Here is a 25,231-nt window from a genome sequence, read left to right on the forward strand (position 1 = left end):
GTATGGCCCTCAAAAAATGGATGACAAACTCAGGTTCCTAGATTCTCTTGAGGACCTTAGGGAGAGACACACAAGAATTCACTGGATCATGGGAGGGGACTTCAACATGATCCAATCACTTTTGGAGAAAAAGGGGGGAACCAGAACTCTTAGCAAAGATTCCTTATAGTTTTGAACTTTTATAAATAATATGAAACTAGTAGATACAGATATGAATAAGGGCCTCTTTACCCGGAACAACAAAAGAGGAGGAGAAGCCCACGTTGCATCCAAGTTAGACAAATTTATTATCTCAGAGGACCTTATGCTAACAGATCAGGAAGTTATAGCGATAGTTCTTCCTTTTGGAGGCTCAGATCACTGGTCGGTTCAATTGGAGATCAAGGGCATTGGTATTCCCAGGAACAAACCTTTCAGATTTGAAAACATCTGGCTGACCCACCCAGATTTCATAAACAATATTGAAAAATGGTGGTCAAAATATTTGCAGATCCAGGGGACAAGCATGTTCCTACTTCATAAAAGACTTAAGCATATCAAGCTCCGGCTCAAAGAGTGGAACAAGAAGGATTTTGGTAATATTTTTGAGGAAAAAAAATCCGATGAAAACAAAATGTAAGTTCTCAACCAAGCTCTGATCACGGAAGTCTTTGATAAAGTCAAAAGTGAGCAAGTTGATAAGCATCATAAATATTGGAAAAATCTATGTAAACAAGACGAAATTTTTTGTAGACAAAAGTCCAAAGTTCAACGGCTAAAAGAAGGAGAACGTAACACAAATTTTTTTCACAAATCCACCATTGCCAATAGAGCTTACAACAGAATCTCTTCGATAAAGAATGAGGAGGGGGAGCTTCAGAATTCCCATGAGGCCATAGAAGCGGTGTTAGTCCAGCACTTCCAAGGCATAACGCGGGAGAACAGTTCAGCATTTCATCAGGGAGGTAACCTGTCATATACTGAAGCTGGTATCCAGAGAGGATAATTTCAACCTTAACAGGCCAATAACGGAAGAGGAGATCAATGAAGTCCTCAAAGATATGTAGAATGGCAAAGCACCAAGCCCGGATGGCTTCAATGTGGATTTTTTTAAATCTTGCTGGAGTATAGTTAAACATGATATTTTGCAGGTTGTGGAGGATTCCAGGCGAACAGAACCATTCTGAGAGTGCTCAATACCTCCTTTATTGCCCTGATATCTAAACAGGATAACGCTCAAACACCGGAGAAGCATAGACCCATAGCTTTATGCAATGTGGTTTACAAGATAATATCCAAGGTAGTGGCCAACAGACTCAAACCTCTGCTCCCTGTTCTGGTTTCAGGGGAACAATCTGGTTATGTGGAAGGCATACAAATTCTTGACAACATCATTCAAGCTCACGAGGTGGTTCACTCTATATCAAGCAAGAAGAAGGTAGGCATGATTATGCAATTGGATATAGCCAAAGCTTATGATAAAGTAAATTGGCTCTATATCAAAATAATTCTTATTGCTTTTGGATTTGATCATAATTGGGTCAGATGGGTAATGGCTCTGGTGACGTCTCCCAGCTTTTCAATTCTAGTAAATGGTTCTCCCTCTAAGATTTTCAATCCTTCAAGAGGACTTAGACAGGGAGACCCGCTCTCTCCCTTTCTCTTCATCCTCATGATAGAAGGACTAGGACGGTCTATCAAGCATGCCAAAGTAACAGGGAAGATCAAGGGCCTGCAACTAAATGATAATGGTCAGGCCCTAACTCACCAACAATTTGTAGATGACACCATGTTACAAGGTATTCCTACAATCAAAGAAGCTTCAACCTACAAAAAAAATCATGAATCTATTTACCTTGGCTTCAGGTATGGAAGTTAATCTCTCCAAATCAAAAATAGTTTTCTTCAATGCCAATATTGCTATTCAGAAAATATTTCCAAAATTCTAGGTTTTCAAAGGGATTTTCTGCCATCTAAATATTTAGGGGTCCCTCTCATGGCTAAACCAATGCTCAAAAGCATTTGGGAACCATTGATCAATAAGTTGCAGGATAAGGTCAGCAAATGGACCAGTAGATCTTTAAATCTTGCTGGCAGATTGATGCTTGCAAAAGTAGTTCTTCAAGCGATACCTATATTTATGCTATCAGCCCTCCCAGCTCCAATAGGAGTCTTACAGCAATTTAGAAATATCCAAAGAAACTTTCTTTGGGGAAAGGAGGAGAATAGGAAAAAATGGGCCTTAGTGTCTTGGGAGAAAATTTGTAAACACAAAAACCACGGAGGGCTAGGCTTGGATGATCAGGAAATTCTTAGCAATGTTTTAGGGGCCAAACTTTGGTGGCGTTGGGTTCAGAATCCAAAGGCCCAATGGGAAAATTTATGGAAAGAAAAATATGCTAGCTCTTGGCAAAACAGTGATCTCATAAGAATGTCGGGAATAATAAAGGGCTCGCATATCTGGAACAAATCCTGGGAGAATAGAAGTCTAGTTCAAGAAAATAGTTTTTGGGAAATCAGAGAAGGAGATCTATCTCTTTTCTGGGAAGACAAGTGGCAACAAGAACCAATTCTGTTAAAAGAGAGCTTCCTTGACCTTAAGCAGGAGACAGATACCCAAGAATTAATTAAGGTAAAGGACTGCTGGGATCATACTCATCATACAGAAAAATGGAGAATCTTGAGACACATTGATTGCAGAAATAATAATCCCCTGAAAACAAAAGCAGAGGAACTCATGAAAATGGTGGAACAAAGGAAGATATTAGTTTCAGGGGGGCAAGACCAACTGAGATGGGGCAATAATAAAGAGGGAACCTTCAATCTTAAGGAAGCTAAAGGTATTCTCCAAGCGAGGGACCCCCAGGTTCAAGACAAAAAATGGCAGAATCTTTGGAGGCATCAAGGGTGGATGAAAATCAAACTCTTCATGTGGTTGGTGCACCACAAGAAAATCTTAACTTGGGATAATATCAGGAAAAGTGGGGTTCTGGGGCCTTCAAGATGCCAGCTCTGTGAGGCTCAAGAGGAAACAATTGAGCATATACTCAATTGCTGCATGTTTACCTCCTGGTTATGGGACATATTTGCCACTATCTTTCAACAAACCGACAGGGACAGAGGGAGTATCAGTAATACCCTCAATAAGTGGAGGAGAAATTTTTCGAATCATGATTTTCTCAATTCATCTTGGGCCCTAACAACAAGCTTCATCATATGGAATGTTTGGAAAGAAAGGAACAAAAGGATCTTTAAGGATGAAAAGAATCCCCCTCAACGACTGTTGGAGCTGATCGTGAAACAGCCGAGGGAGACAGTGAGTTCCTCTATTCTCAACTACCCCAAAAATCCTCCCTCAAATACAGATATAAAAATTCTCATGCAGCTGGGTATGCAGGGACTCACTCTTCAAGGTATAGACAGAAAGGTTATCACAAAGGACAAGGAGAAGGATTTCTAGAAGCCTCCCCTGGAAGGATATTTGAAGTACAACATTGATGGGGCTTCAAAAGGAAACCCGGGAACTGCTGGGTATGGAGGAGTTTTAAGGGATGCAGAGGGAAGTATCATCAGCATCTTCCACTGTCACTTAGGTATAGCCACCAATAATATGGCGGAGCTAATGGCTTTGGAGCATTGCTTAGAATGGTTGAATCAAAACAACTGCTAAAATGTAATAATAGAAGCGGACTCTGAATTTACCATCAACTCAGTGAAAAGAATTAGTAGTGGAACAGCTCCGAAGAAAGTATCCAAACACTGGAAACTCATCCGAGTTTTCCAAATAATTCAGGGTCATCTCCAAAGTCTTCGCACTATCAATTTCTATCATGTTCGAAGATAGGCCAACAAGCTGGCGGATCTTCTCACCAATCAAGGTGTCAGCTATACTGAAGACAGGGGTTCGATGGAGTGGCATGAGCTAAGACAGAGCAGACTGAGAGCATTTTGTTTCGAGCAAGTGGAAGAAGACAGGGTCGTGTTTATAAACAAAGCCATGGACGTGAGCTCAAAGCGTTTATTCTCTGTATGTGTCTAAGGCTTCAGGCAAGCTATTTTTGGGTGAGGGACAAACCACTGATGGTCATGGAAAATCCAGGGATAAGTGGAATGGACATCACTGGTTATCAGATGGTTATTGGATGGTCAATCAGGGGGATTCCAGGTTTAGGCGAAGGCAAAATGAATCTGGAACATGACTACAATTTTTCCGGCAGTAGGTTTACATAGAAATTTGGGCTCCGAGAAGTAAAACCGCTTCTTGGGTGGTTTTTGGCGGATCGCACAACCCTCAAATGAAAACTGGTTTCTGCAATTACGGAGCGATCCCATACGGCGTTCTACATGTGGCAATGAGGTGGGTTCGTATACTGCCCTCCATCGCACACTATCGTTCGGTCATCTTGGTTGATGCGAAATCATTATCATCCATTGGATCTTGCAGCGGGGATCACTGGTCATGACCGTTCGAGTTGTTTTGTGAGGTAGGAACGTTATACACCAGCCAACTTTGCTGGATGATCTACTCCTTGGTTGTAGGATTGGGGACGGAGATGGACGGCGCAGATTCATGGGGTTTTTTGTGGGGCCAGGGTGCGAAAGATCCCAAGGGTTTTCTTTCCCCTCCAAACTCAGGATAAAAATAGGGTTTGTTGTCCTGGAGTTATGAGATTTTCCTTGTAAGGCTAGATTTTTAACCTTTGGGAGTTAGCTTTTTATCTGTCTCATGTTTCTTCAGTGTCGGATGGACGTTTGTAAATATTGTAAACTAATTTTGGTTTAATGAAATAGAAGGACCGACACTTGCTTAAGCAAAAAAAGAAAACATAAGGAACTTATCTGAGCACACATATTAGCATGATTACATAATTGATCCATTTATAAAATTATGTGAAACCCCAGCTAGGGTTACAGTCCATACCCCACAAATTATAAGGTTTAAAACACACAGAGGTGAGATACACAAATACCAAAACTTCCCATCTTAGGGTTTACTATCAGAGCGTATAAACACATATGAAGGAACCCATAAATCATTTCAGGGCACATAACACACGACATCCATAAAAAAATATAAAATATACATGACAAAATTACCAAATAATAACAGAAAATTAAGCACGAAACACTATAAGTAGGGTTTCTCTCTATTTTAGCTCAACAATATCAAACATAAACAAATAAACTGATACATGTAAATTTGAAACATTTACCTTTATAAAAGAGGCCAACTGGATATGGTCTCTCCATGTTCCACCCAATCATAGCCCTGGTGGCTCATAAGCTCAACCATCGGATCACCCTCAAGTTGGGACACCAACTCCAAAGGAAATGGTAACTGAAAATATCCACACATCCATGGTCAATGTCCCAACCCAACAATCACTTTGCTCTAGGCCTCGAGACACCCTCTAGGCTATTTTCCAAGGTTCCAACCCAACAACAATGACACTCTAGGGCTCCAGGCACTTTTTACGCCATAAAATAACATCAATTTCCCATCAAAACTCCATTTCTGCAGTGCCATAAGCAGGGCCATCAGACCCTTGTAGCACCAAGCTCCTAGAGCCAACATAACGGCTCACATCATAACGAGATGCATCCATATGGAACAATTAACTTAATAACTGAAACTCGATCAATCCAGAGTCCAACCCCATGACTCACTAGCCATTATTCAGTCTTAGAGTCCACCCCAGAACTCAATGACTAATTCCTCCTCTAACCATCCCCTGGATGAATGAATGAATTTGTAGGAAAACATAACCTTTTATAACTGCATGGCCTTAACTAGCCAAGTGGCACTCACTGGAGCCCCATGGGCCCCAGGGATAACTTTTTACCAAAAGAACACAATCGTTGCCTTTTTGTCTAAAGTTGCACCCCCCATACTCTTTCTGTGGAGTGGGCTCCGTAGCTAGCCTTATTTTTATTATTATGAAAATATTTTATTCTATTAATGATAATTCATGCTCTAAGGCCTCACAACCTTTCCAGGCTTGTAAATATTCGGGCACGTTGGCCCCACAATATATTTAACTTCGTTACATGGACACACTAGCCTCAAAGTATCATTCTGGCTCACCATCCTAAATAATAGTATTTAATGAAATTATGAATGGTGGGGGTATTACAATCCTTATTTCATTGATTCTTTTCACATTCTTAGTGTCTTCCCACCAGATGGAAGCCCTTCCATTCAATTTGCAAATGGCCACTATATTCTTTATGTTCCTTGAGTAGTTTTATACTTAGAAGCATTTCCTCAATCCTAACAACCATGCTTCTAGTTCCTTATCTTTCTTAATTTTTCATTGAATGTAGGTGAATTTTCCTTCCTCAACTCTTTAAGTAAGGAACTCCTACAATGTCTTTTCCTTATTTTCTATGGGAACTTAATATGATATCATTGATGATGATATTTTAAAAGTGGATGTCCTCTCATTGGAGTATTCTACTAAGTGTCACCGCAATGTGCATCCCTCTTGGTACTCCTCTCCATTTTTCTTTAGGAACTTCTTCCTATGTTATTATTTTCTAGCCTGTGGTTCTAAACTTGTAATTGGATTTGTACCTTTCTTGCGTGATTCCTCTTTGTGCTATTAGCAGTTGGTCCTTGTTGCAAGTTCCTTTGTATTTCAAATAAAATCTGCAACAACACTACTTTCAATTTATTCTACTTCTCTTATTCTCTATTGAGCCTTTCATTATCATGTCTACAAATATAAAGTTCAACCCTAAAATTTCTCTTTCTCTCCACCAAATATAAAGGAGTTTCTATCAACCTCATCTCACTTGATTCTTCATCTCTAATATGGGAGGTCTCTAATATGGGAATTGAGTTCATTATTTAAAAGTCTTTGAGTTATCAAATTATTTTATTTGAAATTCATGTCTGTGCACGTTAGTGACTATTGACTTCATTTGAAGTTAAAGTCTTTGTAGTGCGTGACTGGTTAATGACTATTCACTTCTTCCTTTAAAAAGTCTTTGGTCTCTCTGCCACGTCAGTCAATACTTAATGTGGAGTACAATTATTGCGAGTGACGTGCACCATGGGAATGGTTAATGACTCTGTGGTAAAAGTAAAAGTATGGACGACCAATTATTCCCATGCAAAGTCTTTGTATTATATTTATTCCACGCACATGATTTATGACTTGAGGTTATCGTTTGAATGTTCAGTGTATCCATGATTGTTAGTCTAGGGTGAAGGGTAGTGATAATTATAGCAATGGTTTATAATGTGATTTTTTGAAAGCTTTTTTGGTGGGTTTTTTGGCTAAAATTTGGCAAAAATTTATTGGAATCCCAAGTTTGATAGTTAGTTTTTGTACAATGAAAGAGTCCCAGGGGTTTTTAAGTGTGCTGAATCCAAATATGCAGTTAAAAAACCATTTTAACTGCAACAAATCAAGATTTAATCTCAATCTTTTCTGCCGAATTCTGTCACCAGAATCTCCAAAAAATCGCATTATAGACAACTCTAGTAATTATATTTTATTTTTTTAATAATTTTTTAATAATTTTGTTTACTTCGTTAAGACTCTGTGAGAGTGACGTGACGTGCACCATGGGAATGGTTAAGGACTCTAGCATCGCTATGTGGACGATCAATTGTTCCATGAAAAGTCTTTGTATTATAATTTTTCCACGGAAATGATTTATGAGAATTGACTTCATTATTTAGAAGTCTTTGAGTTATCAAATTATTTTGTTATGATTTATGAGAATTGACTTCATTATTTAAAACTCTTCGAGTTATCAAATTATTTTGTTTGAAATTCATGTCTGTGCACATTATTTTATTTAAAGTTGTACTTTACCAACTCTTTCAACTGTGAATCATTCAGTCACAATGACGTGCACCACGTGAATGGTGGGTACCTATTGACTTGACCATTGACTATAGGAGTCTTTGGATCATCTATTATTCCATCAAAAGTCGATGTACGGTTACTTTCCACCAATCGGTGTGCCACGTCAGTCAATGGCTAACGATTGTTGACTTCATTAAGACTCTGTGAGAGTGACGTGACATGCACCATGGGAATGGTTAATGACTCTCGCATCGTTCTGTGGGCGATCAATTGTTCCCTGCAAAGTCTTTGTATTATAATTATTCCACGGAAATGATTTATGAGAATTGACTTCATGAGTTAGCAAATTATTTTATTTGAAATTCATGTCTATGCACACATATATCTTGTCCAACACAATATTAGCGACTATTTTATTTGAAATCCCATTACTACCGGATGAAGGTTAGCGACTATTGACTTCATTTATATAATTTTTAGATAAAAATATTTCTAGATTATTAAATTTTGATGATTTATAATTTAAAATTTTTAAATTCCACTAGACCACGCTTTCAACGTAATAATCTCTTTATCGGGCAAATATACGACTGTCGGTTTGTTTTGGAAAGTTGATTACCTCATGATATAGTATAATACACTGTACACACTTTACGGGGATATGAATTAATACAAATAATTTTATTAATTAATATTTGAGAGATATGAATAGGTTTAAACTATTAATATTAATATTTTTAGAATATTATATAATAATATTCATTAATAGGGAGGGTGATAAGGGGTTATAAAAAGTTTTAATAAAAAAAAATTATTTTATTAAATCAACCTATTATAATATTATTTTATCAAAATAAAATAAAAAATAAAAATAAAAATAAATTTTAATTATCTAATTAGATTTCTTTATATGTTTTGGTCAAAGTTTTGACTTATTTATGCCTTTAGTTAAATTTAGTCAAACTAGTTGTTACTCACTAACCACTAGTTAGCAACAATATCTCTTATGTGATTTTTCCAAAAGATGCTATTAAAATTATTATGGATCACAAAAGTCTTAACTCAAAAAATATATAATGTTAAAAACAATTCAATTTTATGAAATAATACTAGAAATTATTACTATTGGTTTGTTTTTGCAAAAAATTAGGGGCCATATTGCAAAACAAAAAAACTTCCTAAATTTTAACCTAATGAATATGGTAATGTAAAATAGATTTAATATTGAATTAATTAATAATTTTTAATTTTAGTAATCTAAATTATTGTTTTCTTCCAATTAAATTTTTAGTAATTAAAATAAATGGCTATATTATTATATTTATTATTATAACATGTGAATAGAAAGTTTAACATATAAGCAACATTAAACCATAGCAAATTTAACATATAATCAACATTAAACCATAGCATAAGAAACTAGGAATAAGGGCAGCACATGGAAAAACCACGAATTTGTTGTTGTGCTATAAAGTAAACACCCACTCCCTTTTTACATCATCTTTTGTAGGCACCCACCTACAAGAGGCTCCAACCTCTTTTCTATCTTGTGAGATACAACTTGTTGGAAGCACCCACTCCCACATACATCAATTTTCTGCAAGCGTCTACCTACATGAGACTTCTATCTCGATTTTCTTTTGTAACCTACAACTTGCTGGGAAACTCCTACTCCTTCTACAAGCTCTAACCTGCTCTTTTTTAGGCTACTATTGGAAAGGAGACAACTATCCCCTGATAAGATTACAATTTTATTTTTCTAGTTAACCTACTCTTTATCTTTGTTATGTACTTTGTCTCAACCTCCTCTTCCTCAATTCTGCTTCACATATGCTCTTCTTTCTCTTTCTTTCTTTACTGGGAAATCCACAAACTTGGTCTCACAACAACTCAATCTTCAAAAAAACTATCTTTCCATCCAAAAGCACATATATTTATATCCATGACTTGTTGATTGTCAGTGTTCCATGTAGGAATCTAAAATGAAAGGTTGTCTCTTTGTATTTCACATATTCGTTTCACATTTTTAAGATTTTGAATATCAAAACAAAATTAATGGTCGACCCCCTGATCGAGGTGCGATACAAATCATTGTCCCTCTCAAGATTTTCGTCATGCATGAAAAGATTGGTGACAAGGCTAGAGGGCAGCTCGACCCTTGCCCTCACATGTAAGATCAAGATAGTGGGGTGACAGAGCGCATGGGAAGGTTTAATGTTGAAGCAACGAGCTGCAGGGCTCTTAAACTCTAGGTGGGGAGGGCGTGGAGTCCTCCTTATGCAATTTTCTTGTTTTGGAGCTCAATTCCTGGAGGTAAGCACAAACTCTCGGATTTCAATCCTCTGTCTGCAAGAATGGTCAGGAAGTTCTTCTCTCGGGGCGTGACCGACCTCTGGTCCATGGCATGCGTGGTCGGATATGATTTTTTCCTTTTCTCCCTTCCTCGACCGCGGTTTGTTGACAATCTCTATGAATTGAATGTCGTAAGAAAAGGAATTGGTTTCTCGGAAAGTGGGAAAGTTTATGTGGTTTCGTTTTATGTTGTGTCTGTTGTTTCTATGTCGGGTTTGTTTTCTTTGTTATTCTATTGCTTCGAATGGGAATGAATGGAAAATTTTGGGTTAATCGTCTTCTGTTGAAGGATTGTCTGCCTGATGGTAATGGATATCTTCGTGATTTGTTGGCCCTCAGCAAGGGAATGTCCTTTAAATCTTCTTCTCTAATTTTTTATGGTTATAGTGTGGTTTTCAATGGTATTCGGCTCAGGGAGCTGGTCTGTGGAACCTCCCTTCTGAGGCAACAGACTCTCTCTGGATTCTCTCTATCTACTGGCCCAATTGAGCACGAAGTGATTGTTATTATAATAGAGTGGCATCAGTGGCTGCCCTTTTCGACTCTTAGTGTATATGTAAGGCTCGAGCCTAACACAGTCCATTTCTTGATTTTATTTTATGTAATTGTGTCATGTTTTAAAAACTTGTGTAACCACCTATCCCGCTAGTAGACGACCTGGTCCTGGCCTGTGGCTTGACCTGTTTGGTTGAAAGTTTGTAATTGATTGACTGGTTTCTATTTCAAATGGATTTTCCCTACCCTAGTTTCGGTTCATCTAGAAATGGGGGTCGGGGTCGCAGCAGAAGTCGGGGAATTGAGGTGGTCAGGGTTCTTCCTTCGCTCGACCACCTTAGAAAAGCAACCACAAGTCGGATGATTAGATCATCAATGAGGCGGCCTATGAATATAATCCACGGACCCCAACCCATGTAAAACAAATGATTTTGACATGGGAAGCATAACTCAATCAGAGGGAAGAAGTTGAAGTGTAGTTATAAGACTGGCAAGTCCTAGTTCCTGAACCCAGACACACTCATTGGCGTACCACCCAGTATAAACAAACTGTTCATCTGTACTGGATGATGAAAATCATTGTGTCCAGAGCTATTATGACCTCTCCTATAGGTTCTGTCAAATCTGATCCAGGTTTCCAGGAAATCCAGAAAGAATTTCAACTTGTCCAATTTCAAATCTAGCAGCAGAATGTTCGCCTTGACCGTTTTGAGAAGCACATTTCATGCCTCCCTCAATCGGAATTACAAGGATCTAGTACTAAGGACCCAACTCCTATGGATTCCTTTGATGATTAGTTGTTAGTTTTGATGTAGAAACTCCTTATTTTTTTAATTTTCTGATGTATATGTTGGTTAGTAGTAGTTATTATAGTTTGTTAGGTGAAAATCGGTTTACAGACACTCAGTCATATAAAGCTTTGTTTGACAAACTTAATTTATTTAGATTTTGGATGGCATACACGATGGCCAACAGACTTGGTTTCCCAATTGGCAGGTTGACGCCATTGAATGTCTTTCATGGATGTAATTTTCTTTTTGAAAATGAATGAATGAAAAGGTCCTACCAATCTTACAAGAACAAAAAAAAATCATGGTCCACCAAATATTATTTAAAAGAGTAACATCAGCTAATTGTAATGATTGCATAAGCCAAAACAATGTAGATTTATTTTTGCACATTGTAGGATGCATACACATATATATGTGGTCTTCTCATTGAACAAATGTGTATTTTCTATTTCATTATGGTTTTTCTTGCCATTTCTTTCAAGAACACCAATATGCTTCGCTCATATTTGACTGGCAATATATCAACAATATTAGTAGCAACTAAACACTCCAATACTCTGACAAGCATATCTTTCAAGACACACTAGAAATACGTTATCCTCAAGCATTTACATCACAATTTTTGCAAACATTTGCAAGCATTTACATCACTATGTTTGCACTTGTTGCAAGACCATACTTCTAACAAGCTTCATACTCACTCAAAAACTTACATGATCAACGAATTTACATGAGAAACAATACATACATAGGAAAAATAATACATATTCAGCAATATCAATGATGAATACCTCTAATACTAAATGAACATCTAAGTAGGCGCTAAATTGGGTGAACAATGTTCTCTTTGACATAATTTCATCTTTTAAACCTTAAAATTTATGTGGATGCTGACAAGAAATTGCTTCATATTACACAATGATCAACACAAGAAGGTTCATTCAACAACCTTTGCTATTAATGAGAACTTCACCAACAATCTCCCCCTTTGGCATTGATGACAATACTGATCTAGTCCTCCTACATTTTTTCATGAGAATCATTCCTCCCTATTTCTTCTTGAGAATCATTTCTTCTTATTGTTCCTAACCTTCCCCTTTGACATCAATGGCAAAAGGGACAATGAAAATCAATAAGGAGAGAACTCTTTTAAGACCACAAACTTCATTATTTGCACAAATAGGGAAACTATTGTTGTACGTAGCTCCATATATGTTAAAGATTTTTTTTCAGGTCCTATATAGAAGACAAGCATGATAGAAGATTGAGCATTCATGGAACCAAACTTATGACATCAACAACTCTATACTAGATATAATATTGTCAATGAACACATTCATGGTTCAAATTGCATGGTTCAAATGGCACAATTGGATGGGTTTTTATAGAGTTTTCTCCATTTGTGCATTAAGGAAACCTTATTTCTCCACTTACCACAAAAAATTTCATAGAAGCTCCAATATTTTGAGCTGCAAAAGATAACCTCTGAAAATAATCCAACTACAATCTTTCTTACCATCACAGAAGTAGAAGCATCTACTTAACTCTCTGTTGCAACTATTATGGGTGAGGATGAAGCATCTGCAACTTTCTCATGTTCCTTGTTAATAATTTTGTTTTTAATGGGATTATGAATGGAAATGACACTTTGAATAAGAGAGGAAAGATAGATTACCAACACCATGTCATTTTTTTTGCTGTAAAAGCCTTCTAATCATTAACATTAAATTTGGGCAATAGATTGAATACATACTGAAGATTTTATATGATTTCATGGTTAAGTGGAAGCCTTCTATCAACTACTAGATCCAGGTATCCCTGGAGATTGTATATAATTTCATGGTTAAGTGGAAGCCTTCCATCAGCTACTAGATCTAGGTATCCATGAATCTCCCTCAACTGAGCTTTGAGACCCTTCAAAGATGTCAATTTCCCACTCACCTTTGTTGCAAGAGTACCGATAGTATATTTTTTTAGTATTATTTCCACTGGTAATCCAACCTATATCCTTTTCAAAATATTGTACCTGATATATTTTTCTCAAGATGAAGGACTAAAAAAAAATAACTTTGGGAATTTCATCAGTTGTAGAGGAATGCATGCCCCTATTCTACATTTTCTATTGCATATTTTTAATATAACCATCGAAATATTCATCCATAATAGATGGATCAACCATAAAATAAAAAAGGTCTCGTAAAACCATAACTTCTACTCCAATTTTCTCAAAGAAATTAGAGACATGAAGGCAGTACTCACGCAAAAATTCTAATGCGCGTGGATGATCAAGGTCTACAAACTGAGAAACATCAATAATACAAATGACCATCATGATAAAGAATATTGTATTCACTTAAATATCCAGGCACAAGTTTTCATTTATAATATAAGATACACATCATGATAACAACCTCTAAACAACTTGCACATAATTTATCCTCTGAAAAGGAAACATCTTTGAATTGAAGTGCAACCCAACCATTTGTTCCTATGAATTACATGACAAGAATATGAAGTCTTAGAAACATTGGTGTTGGACATTGAATGGTGGTTGCCTTCAGGTTCGAAAGATTACTCACTTATTTTTCTACCTAAGTCTTCACCATTTTTCTTTGATTGTGCTTGCAATATAGATGCCTGAAACAACAATATTCTTGGACATATATTTCCTTATCCTTGAATACAAGAATAGAAGTTTTATAGACTTTCATAGGCAGTTCACAAAAGAGTATATTTTCTATAGGTATGCAGGACAATCAACAAGCAAAGGGGCACCTTGTTGTATAGTCTACACAACTAGTACAAAATAGGGGTAGTTTATAACTTTTCCATCATCATGTTGTCCACAAATGCCATACATCGAGAAATATTATTTGGCATGTTAACGTTGAGCAATATTCGCCACGCACATATTCTTTGGCATGTTAAAATCAAGCAATATTATTTGGCATGTTAACACAGAGCAATATTCCCCATACATCGAGCAATATTTGCTCAACAAATGCCATAAATATCTGCCAATGTCTAAGACATTTGAGTAGATGCACCAAAATGGTCTCTCTAGCAAAGCATTTTTTGTTCTAATGAGTTCTTCGTATTCAATAACTATAATAACGCAAATTAACATAAGTATTCTAGTATCTGCACTCTATTCGTATGTATCCTAACAAAAGCTTTGTAATCTCTCTATATATCCTGCTAACATTGCACACCAAGTCGTGTAATGTTCCACAGGTCTACTAGAGGCAATGCTTTATATTTTTCATATTGCACTGTAGCGTATATATTCCATGATCTCAATTCCACCAATCCAATTGAAACTATATTACATCCATCGATTCCTATCTATGTTTGGATGAAACTAATCAACATTTCCACGGCCATAGGTGATGAAGAAGACTATGTAATCATCCGCCTTTGAAACGTAGAAACCATCCTCCAGACTCTATAATGTAGACTTTGTAACATTTAGACTTGTAACTTTCTATATGATAACTTCTCTAGCATTTGCAGAAGCCTCTATGTATATGTCAATATGACATTAACAAATAACATATTGCATATGTTTGAGATTCCTCCTTTTCTTATAACTGATACCATATGCTCACATGCTAACTCCTCTAATTTGTAACCTCATATTCATTACAGGGCAGGTTATCATACCGTTGTACCACTATTATGCCAGACTGATTCCAAGAGCACATAATTTCTTCATAAAATTGAAACCATTTTGGCACACCATTTTCATGAGTTTGATCATCCTTTGTTGTCATGTATTCTTTTTCCAAAAGACTTGGCTCAAAATCATCCTCGAGCCTCTTGAAACCTTCATCATCTACTCCTACACCATCCATGCCTTTTCTCTCAAACCTTGCTTTCGATGAGATAAAAGTTCATCAACATCACCAATTGTATCTCGAGCTTCTTGTAAAGTTCTTCATTGATTGCTTGCTTGAGGGAACTTGCATTTTTGTTGCATATTCTGTTGATAAACCTCGATATAATTGTGCATTCAACTGCTATATGCACATGTTTATGGCAATTGAAGCACTTGACATCTTCCAATAGGGGAGCAAAGGAATTGTTATCCCTCCTTTGGAATCTTACAGGCTTCCTAAACTCATCTCTGGGTGCAAATTTCATTTTTCAAAATACACTTTCTTAGTCTCATTCCTCAGCTACTAGTTTTGATGCTTGTTCTTTTTTTCTTCTTTGCTAATCATGTTGATGGAATATTCTCCTACAATCCTTTTTGGTGTTTCTTTATTATCTTCTATAGCTACCTTTGAGCTCTTACTATTTTCTGACTTATTTCTCATGAAGACAACCTCTGATTCTAATATTTCACATTGTTTATCTCTTTCCTTCAGTTGGTTGTTGATTACCTATTCAACTCTTCTCACTTCTTCCAATTGTGTCCTCAAGCTAATGATTTCTTATTTGAAATCATGCTCTTTCTCATTACATATCTACAACAATTTCTTTTGATCTATGTTTTCACTTGTAAGTCTTTCTATTTCAAACAAGGCTAAGTCAAGCTTGGCTTGGTCTTTAACTAACTTATTATTGAAGCCCCGAAAATTGGGTCTACAATAAGGGGAATACCCACCCGGTCCGGACCTTGAAAGCAACTCCTTTTCTATTTGGGATGGTGGGTCCGACTGGGGATAATGGGACTAGTTTCCCAATTTGTGTGTGTGATGATAAGAATTGATATTTCCTTTTTCTAAAGATTTCTAAGTAAAATTCTTTTAATCTAAGTCTAATTTAAAACATGCAATTGTATCCTAATGAACATAAATATCTAATTCTAAATATAACCTGGGATTTAACTTTTTACTTATGCAAACTAAAATAGTTTCTAGCAGCAATTGGTAATAAAGATCATTCAATCACTACGAGAAAAGAATTCGATAAAAATGAATTGTTTCGTATATGAAATCAGCTAAAACAATTTTGAAAATCATATCGCATAATAAGCCATTCATATATTGAGCATAAACAGAATAGTCATCACCGTACAAAAGTGCCAAATGATAACTCAAACATTCAAGCCTTCATATATAAATAACTGAACATAAAATATTACTTCGACACATAAGCAGAAATTATTAAGAGATAAAAGTACCATTGATAACAAGTTCTACTCATGAGTTTCAACAATATAGATTTATCTCTTCTTAATTCAATATCTACTAAGAGTACATAAATGCATTTTAGTAGCAGACATTAAACACAAATATAAATAAATCAAAGACAAGATAAATAAATCTCATTCCATTCATTCATCAAAACCTCCTCTGAGGGTGTAGAAGTGCATGTTCTGAGGAAACGTTTTTGACAAATTTCAGGACCCCTCTCTAAATGCATGAGAGGGGTTAAAATACTACTTCCTAAATGCTAAAAATAGTTTATTACAAAAAATATAGGAGGAGGTTTAAATGATCGTCCTCATCTAAGGCAAAAATAAATCAAAACTAAAACTAAAACTGAATCTGGAATTAACTATCTATGTATCTGTTCTCTAAGATCGCAAGCATTCAGCATCGGCTTGAGGAGCGTCGGTTGGTCGACCTCCGATTTTAGTTGCCCTGCGAAAATAGAATCGTCAAGTGCTGGTGCTATCTTCTCGGTAGAGTTTGTAAGGCATTTGAGAGTCATGCATTGACTGTATGGTTTAACCAAGTATTGCCAGTAAGTGTCCCAATTCAACTTGGTTAACTTCCTGATGGACTCTCCTTTCTCCTCAGCTTTTTTTCTCCAGCTTGTCTGCAGTTGTTGTGCCTTTGGTAGAAATCCCGGAGCAGTTTCTAATATGAGGTTTGCTCTGTGCAGGTTTTCATTGACACAGTCAATGACGTTTTTTGACGTTGTAGCTGCTTCTTCCGCTGCCTGTTACGCCTTTCTAATCTGTGCGTCCCACTTATGGAAAATCATTTCTTTGTGGGCTTCATTGATTTTGAGCATGCCTACTTTCTTTCCTTCCTCTGATTCCTGCCATTTCAAATAATCAGAAATTCTTTTATCAATTAAATCATAGTCGAGTTGCAAGTCCACGACTTGATTTGTAATTTTATCACTCATTTCGCAATGGGAACTCCATTGCGATATTCTTTGGCATAATGACTCTTGTTGTTGCAAGAGTTGGTCATTCGAGGCAAGGGCTTCTGAGACAAACTCTGTGGGCTTGGGATCATCTTTATGCATTTCTAGCATAACCTATAACTGATTTTCTTTTTCGGCCAAATTGTTCTGATATCCCAGCTGCATCTATTGAAAATCTTGTTGTAATTTTTCTAACTTCTCCTCTGCTTCGTGGTTGGCACTGGCCTGCTGTAGCTGTTGCTGCAAAACTTGGATTTGTTCTTCTTTATCCTTAAGTAATTGCTGTACCTCGGACGCTTTATCAATGGTAGCAGAAGCATAGACTCCTGTGATCTGGGATAACTTAGTCAGCTTTTCAATAGGGTCATTGGTGGGGTCTCGACATAGGACATCTAGCTGCTCTGCCTCAAGTGAGAGCATGCTATCCAATTTCCTTTTCTTTCTTTGCCTTCTTACCACTGCCTTATGTTGCGAACTATAAAATACATCTAGAGGAGGAATCTCCTCTATCTTGAGCATGATTTCAGATGATGTGGTAATGGGAATATGCTCCATTTTTGGAGCATTACTGATTGTTCCAATGACCATGTCTGTCATTGTCTGTACTGTACTCTCAGGTGTCTTTGTGTTTTGCTCCTCAGTATTAATCAATTCATTGAATGTTTGCCACTCTTTATCCAGCTCAGTTCTCACTGGCTTTGGTGGTTGGATGAGGGGAGGGGGAACCTTTACCTGTGGTGTAGTCAAGACCTGTTGCTCTGGGCACTCTTTTGACTGGGCAGTATCTCTAACTGACCCTTCACTTTTATTATGGTCACTCTCGAACCGTTTAGAGTGTTCTGGTGATTCTTTCCCAGATTTAGACCTGGACTCATCTATACCCAAACTTTCACTTAAACTGATACTGGGAGTTGGCTCCCTTATTGGTTCCAAGTGTAACTTATCCAAGGGGATGATTGCTAGTCTCCTTTCTCTGTACAGTTTGAATTCTTGGAATTCTGTTGGGGGAAATTGAATTTGAGCCATATGCAAAACTTCGTTCAATGTGTTTTTCTGTTGGAAGATATCATCAAAAAGATCATCTTCTTTAGAAAATACCTTTATCTTGAGAGCAGTAGTAAAATTCTTAATGACATCAAAAGGGTCAAATTGTCTTCCTGGAAACTTGAACAGTCATAAACACAACATATTGTCTACTTCTTTAAATGCATGACCTAAATCAAATAGTGAAAAGGCCCCTCAGGCCACAGGAAATTGCGGCCAGATGGCTTTCTTCTTGTCTTTCAACTCTTTGTTCATTCCTCCTACCCCACAGGTCTGGTAGGCAATTTCTTGAGCCAATAACTTATCAGGAACATATAAGGGTAGGACATGAGGGGAAGCAATGCTTCCGAATACTCTGACATAGGTGAAAAATTCTTCCCCAAACCATCTTGTGACAAGGAGAATGTCAACTTCCGCTTCGAGGGAAAATCTTGGGGCGTCCCTATTATACAACATTCTATAAAGAGGTAACATAATCCCATGACAAATTTTGTAAAAATACGGGATAAACTTGGAATCCCATAATTCCTTATGATAAATGTGAATGGGCAAGGTGTTCTGTATTGTCCACTTCCAACCCATTAAAGGAAATCTGGAAGCAAAATAGATTGCATCCATAACATAAGTAGCTAAAAAGAAAGGAGGATAAATCCTCTGAGAGGGAGTTCTTTTAGACCGGTAGTTCCAAATAGTTGAGGCTAAATTATCAGACAATATCTGAGCCCAATCCATAATAGTGGCATTAGTGGCTTCATCTAATAGGGGTAGCCACTCAGATGAAAACTTGTTGACGTCGGGCCTTCTAAATAGTCTACATAGCATAATAGCAGCAAAGCAATATGGGGAGAAGAGGGAACCAATATTGTACATACCGTGTTTGTCCTTTTTCAATGGTTCTTCCCTCGCTGACCAGTTTTTGGTGCACTCCGCCAAATATTCATTTTCTTTGGCGAACTTCTCCACGAACTGCTTGTTGTAGCTTGCCTGCGGCTCTGGTAGATGATACATAAGCCTTAAATCTTGTGGAGTGAATGACCCAATGATGTCTTGGCCTCGAGACTTGAATTGTCTGTCTGTTATATCAGCACTATCCAGTACCCACTTGACCATGTCTGTGTATGGAAGTATCTTAGGTCTTGTCGCTATTCAGTCCAAGAATGAACTTGCAAGTTCAGTGATTGATGCTTCAGACGACCTGCATGAGTCTGCTGTTACTTTAACTTCCATAAATCTGGGATTTTCTTCTTCGAGCAGACTGTACATGCCTTCCCAAGTGGTTATGTCGGCATCCCTGGTACAGGTGGTGTCTGTGAATAAGGGCATCATCTCTTTGTCCTTAGCAACCGAAGCTTTTCCCTTCTTTCCCATTACGCTCTAAATATTGTTGCGTATATTATTCTGCTTGCCGCTCCTGCAAGTTTATAATTAAGGAAAGAATAATGGTAAGAGCTAAGGTGACGGGAAAGCTCTTTAATTCTGAAATCATATCAAATATATCACCCTACGTGAAACAACCTTTCGATCAAATCTAAATCTTATCTCATAAATGATCATCAACTAACCACTAAATTGACATTAATGCCCATAACTTGGTATCGGATTATGAGAAATACTTTATTGAACAATGAGCCCTATAGATCTGCGATAAAGCGATTTTGCGATTTGCTTCGCAAAATCGCAGATCGCAATATCTCTAGCCCTTTTTTTTATCGATCATTTATCACCTTATGCGTCTACGAAATGCGATTTGCGAGATGCCTTATCACATATCTCCGGATCGGGATATTTCATCTTAAGTGATACATGTGTCATATGAAATCCGCGATGTGCGATGAGTCTTTAAGCCGCACGATCTCGCATTGCGTTTTTGCAATTTCGAAAGCTTGTTTATATGATGTCCTCCATTACCCTTTGCGATGCGATGTTTTATTGTTAAGAGAACGATTTTATTCAGAACTTGTCATAAAACTTAAGTTTCTTGGGTTTTGCGGGTGTTTTCCTAAGTTTATGATATTGTGTTTTATTCGAAGGGAAGTATAAGTGCTAGTTTTTATTTTTTAGAAGGGTCCCATTTATTTAGTTTTATTACTAATACTAAATAAAAAGGGGGGTTATTGCTGGCCACAACAATTGGTGATTCACTAGGAAGAACCAGTTATCTCTGATTATCTTTTGAATTTTCTAAACTTCCAAAACATAAAAGTTTTCTAGAAAATCAAACTTTATTATAGAAATATAAAGTGCATCATGCTTTTAGCCATTAATGGTAGTTTGTTTCTTCCATGCTAACTCTGATTATTTACTTCCCAAAGCTAGTCATTGTATTTACATCAACCAGTACTTGGTTTATAAAGATAAAAACAAAAACTTCTCTATAGATCAGTTTTAAGTATGCTCATTTGTCATAGGTAGAGCCTCTGCTGCCAACAGGTGTTCATAGCCTCGACTGGGTTACCTATTACCCAACAATGATCTTGTATCCTACTTGGAGAAATGTACAATTTTCAAAGATAAATCCAGATCCACACTTTTTGCTTTTTGTTTTCTTTTAATTCTTAAAGAACAATGTCTTGGTTTGGTAGCCAAATTATGACAATACCATTCACTTGATTTATAACTTTGCTGAACAAGCTGGCTCGTGATGAGACCCCTTGTCTTTTGATTGCAACAATCTTGAGTCATTGCCCTGTTTTGGTATGCAGTTTTGGCAATGTCAGCAAGTTATAATATCTATGATCATGATAAGTCGGCTCGTGATGAGACCTCTTATTCTTTAATTTTATAGTGTATCATTGGATTACTCCTTGAAACTCGTAATTCCCTAGGTGGGGAGGAAGTCATTGGTTCCTTAAGAATAGCTCTAGACAACAATAATAGAGTTTTTTTGGAAATAGCTTTTCTATAGAGAACCTTTGTTTTGTTATTGATGCTTTTCATTGACTGATATAAAACAAATTCTCACTAAAGGTTGCTTTTCATCAAAATTCGTAAGGCTGAAACTAGTAACATTTTCAGGCTTGTAGCATTTGACTGTATCTTTCAATAATAATGATCGATTTTCCAAATCAGTTCTATTTATACAAGCGAAAAACAAAATCTAAAAGAAACACTAATCTTTTTCGTGAATTCCCAAAGATAACCATTTACAACCTGTTTTATTATCAAAATAAAGCTATAAACAATAATTTACAAAAATAGAAGAGGTCATCTTCTATGGAAAGTATTTTTTAAGGATCTGCCCATTAACAGGTAAAGATTCTCTTTTCCCTGCTAAATCTTGCAACATGAAAGTGGATGGACCTATAATTTCAACAATTTGGAATGGGCCAAGCACATTCGTTGGAATTTAGAATTTTTTCCTTTTTCTTCGTGAGTCTTATCCCATTTCAAAACTAAATCTCCAATTTGAAAATCTTTCTTAGATACCATGCTTGAATCAAAGGAAGCCTTTACTAATGCTTGATGATGAGCATGTGTGATTTTAGCCTATTCTCATTGCTCTTCTAGCTTAAGGATCTGCAGTTGTCTTAGTTGTAAAGATGAAGTTGGTGTTTCGTCAATAAATTGAACTAAGGCCAAAGAAGGAATTGCTAGATGAGTTGGGAGAACTACTTCTTTCCCATAAACTAAATTAAAGGGAGAAGTGCCAATGGAAGCCTTTTGGGTTATTCGGTCTGCCCACAGAGCATACATCAAAGATTTGTGCCAATTTTTATGATTCTGATCAATGGTTCGCTTAATGATTCTGATTAAGTTTTTATTCGTTGATTCGACCAACCCGTTCCCTTGTGGGTAATAATTGGCAGAATATTTAAGCTTAAAACCTCTTTTAAGTGCAAATTCAGTCATAGCATTGCAAAAAAATATGATGCATTATCAAACATTAAAGCAGAGGGTAAACCAAACCTGGTAATTATGAACTGATCTATGAAATCAATGATGTGTTCAGCATTAGCTGTCTTGAGAGGAACTGCTTCTACCCATTTAGTAAAATAATATATAGCTGTAAGGATATACCTATGCTGTTTAGAAGAGTGAGGAACGATCTCACCTATTATTTCCAATCCCCATTGATCAAAGGGTTGATCGATATTGACTGGTTGCAAAGGCAATGATGGTTTCTTTTGTCTTCCGGCAGCAGTTTGACAAACTTGACATTTCCTTACATAGCTATGCGCATCTTTGAATAATGTAGGCCAATAGTAACCTACACGCAAAACTTTATGTGTTGTAGCATCTCCCGCATAATGTCCACTTGATGGTCCATCATGGAGTTCCTGCAACACCTTTTCAGCTTTAGAATTCTCAAGACATCGAAAGGAGAAAAGAATCATAATTCATCCTAAAAAGTACATTGTTTATGAGTTGATATTGCTTAGCCTTCAATCTTAGGGCTCTTTTCTTTGTATAATTCAGCTTTGAAGGAGCATATCCATTCTTTAGATAAAATATGATATCAGCATATCTCGATTCAATATCGTTTAGCCTTACCTTATACATTTGTACCTCTTGATTTGGAGATGGTATTTCAAAATTAAGCGATGCTCCAGCCAACATCTTGCAAAAGCCTTGACCTTTTACAATATTTGCTAGCCTGATCTCAGCGTTGTATTCTTGTAAGGAAGTGACCCAATTTGCTCTCTTTTCACCCATGTCTTTCTGTACTAAAAGATTTCTTACCGCTGGAAATGGTACTATGATTTTTGTATGGGTTTTAAGAAGAAAGGGTCTAAAATATTTGATCGCTTTGAAAACAGCATAAGCTTGTTTCTCAATGTCATAATAATTTAATTTAGCCCCTTGCAAATTTGGACTGAAGAAGGCAATTGGGGTTTCCGCCTTGTCTTGATTGGCTTGAATGAGTATCGTAGCATATGATTTATCAGAGGCAAATATATACAAAATAAAAGGATCGGAAAAATTTGGAGTTGCTAGGGATGGGGCATTAGCAATCGCTTGCTTAATCAAATTAAACGCTTCATATTTTTCTTGGCCCCATTTGAAGAGTGAATTCTTCTTGATCATTGCTTGCAATGGTGACACAATCCTTGAGAAGTCTGGAACAAATCTTTTAACAAAATTAATCTGACCAAGGAAGGATTGCATGGCTTTCTTATTATGTGGTAAGGATATTTCGAAATCTCCTTAATTCTATCGGGATCAATATGGATTTCAGATTTTGACACTATAAATCCAAGAAGTTTTCCTTCACTTAATGCAAAAAATGACTTTTTTGGATTAAGTGAAATCCCATACCTTTGGCAACATTGGAAGATCTGCTTTAAGTCTCTAAGGTGATTACCGCGTTTTTTAGAATATATTGTTATGTCATCCAAGTAAATCACCACTGATTTGTTTACTAATCCCTTAAATGCGATATCCATGGCCCTTTGAAATGTGGCACCAGCGTTGATCAGACCAAAAGGCATCTTTTGATATGCATAAGTACCCCATTTGGTTCTGAACGTGGTTTTTAGCTAATTGTCAAGATGGACCAGAACCTAGTTGTAGCTGGAGAAACCATCTGAAAAGGACATTAATTCTGATCCTGCAACCGCTTGCAATATTTGTTCCATAGGAGGCAGGGGAAAATTATCATTTTGGTAGGATTTATTAATATTTCAAAAGTCAATACAAATTCTAATATCTCCATTTTTCTTTTTGATGGGAACCAAGTTGGAAACCCATCTAGAATGTCGAACGAGAAAAATAATTTTGGCTTTCAATAATTTATTGAGCTCAGACTTAATCTGACTTTCCAGATTGGGATGGATCTTTCTCAGCTTTTGCTGGACAGGTTTTTCGTCAGCTATCATTGGGATAGTATGCTGAATGATTGAAGTGTCATAAGTCTTAAGGTCATCATAGTTCCAGGCAAAAACACTTTTGTATTGTTTCAAGAGCCGAACATAGGTTAATTTTTCTTCTGGGGCTAGGCCAAGATCTAGGTTGATAGTTTGTGGCTTGGTATCTGTTCCTATATTTACTAATTCATAGTTTAGAGTTGAACTCTGGAGTTTTGAATTGGTAGATCTCTTAAATCAGTCTTACAAATCATATAGGTCTTCCAACTTGACTATAGATTTTGGTATAACATTATTAGTGCTTTCTTGTTGTAACTGCTTGTCATGTTGGTCCTCATCAATTATCTGATTAGTGTAATATCCTTCCGATGTCAGGAAACTTACAATATCAGGATCATCGTTGAAAATTCTCCAGTTTATAACATTATCAGGGATGGAGGGCCTAAAGATCAATTTGATTGAGAAACTGTCTGGAATGAGCTTGGAAGCTACATTAGCCAGGAGGTCAGCACTAGCATTTTGGAGTCTAGGAATAGGTGAAATATTGAATGCTATAAAATGTTCAGTCAAATCTTGCATTAAAGATTGATAATGCTTCAAATGACCTGATAGAAAATGTATAGTATTTCGTACCTGTTTAATAACAATCTTAGAGTCTCCGAAGACTTGTAGATACTTGATATTTAATTCGATTGCCTTGTACAGTCCTTGGACTAAAGCTTCGTATTCTGCAGTGTTGTTTGTGCAATCGAACTCGAGTCTACATGTTACAATAGTTTTGTTTCCCTCTAGACTAACTAATACACATCCTGCTCCTACTCCATCATTAGACTTAGAACCA

At 36.7% G+C, this 25,231-nt stretch overlaps 1 pseudogene; it reads right to left on the reverse strand.

Moving 5' to 3' along the window:
* Window positions 1–13,547: 13,547 nt before the first annotated feature.
* Window positions 13,548–19,696, reverse strand: LOC149173352 (uncharacterized; annotated as a pseudogene).
* Window positions 19,697–25,231: the final 5,535 nt, after the last annotated feature.

This window comes from Pinus tabuliformis, chromosome 4_2, assembly GCF_031772625.1.
Source record: "Pinus tabuliformis cultivar Carrire ecotype Pingquan chromosome 4_2, CPIR1, whole genome shotgun sequence".
Taxonomy (NCBI): domain Eukaryota; kingdom Viridiplantae; phylum Streptophyta; class Pinopsida; order Pinales; family Pinaceae; genus Pinus; species Pinus tabuliformis.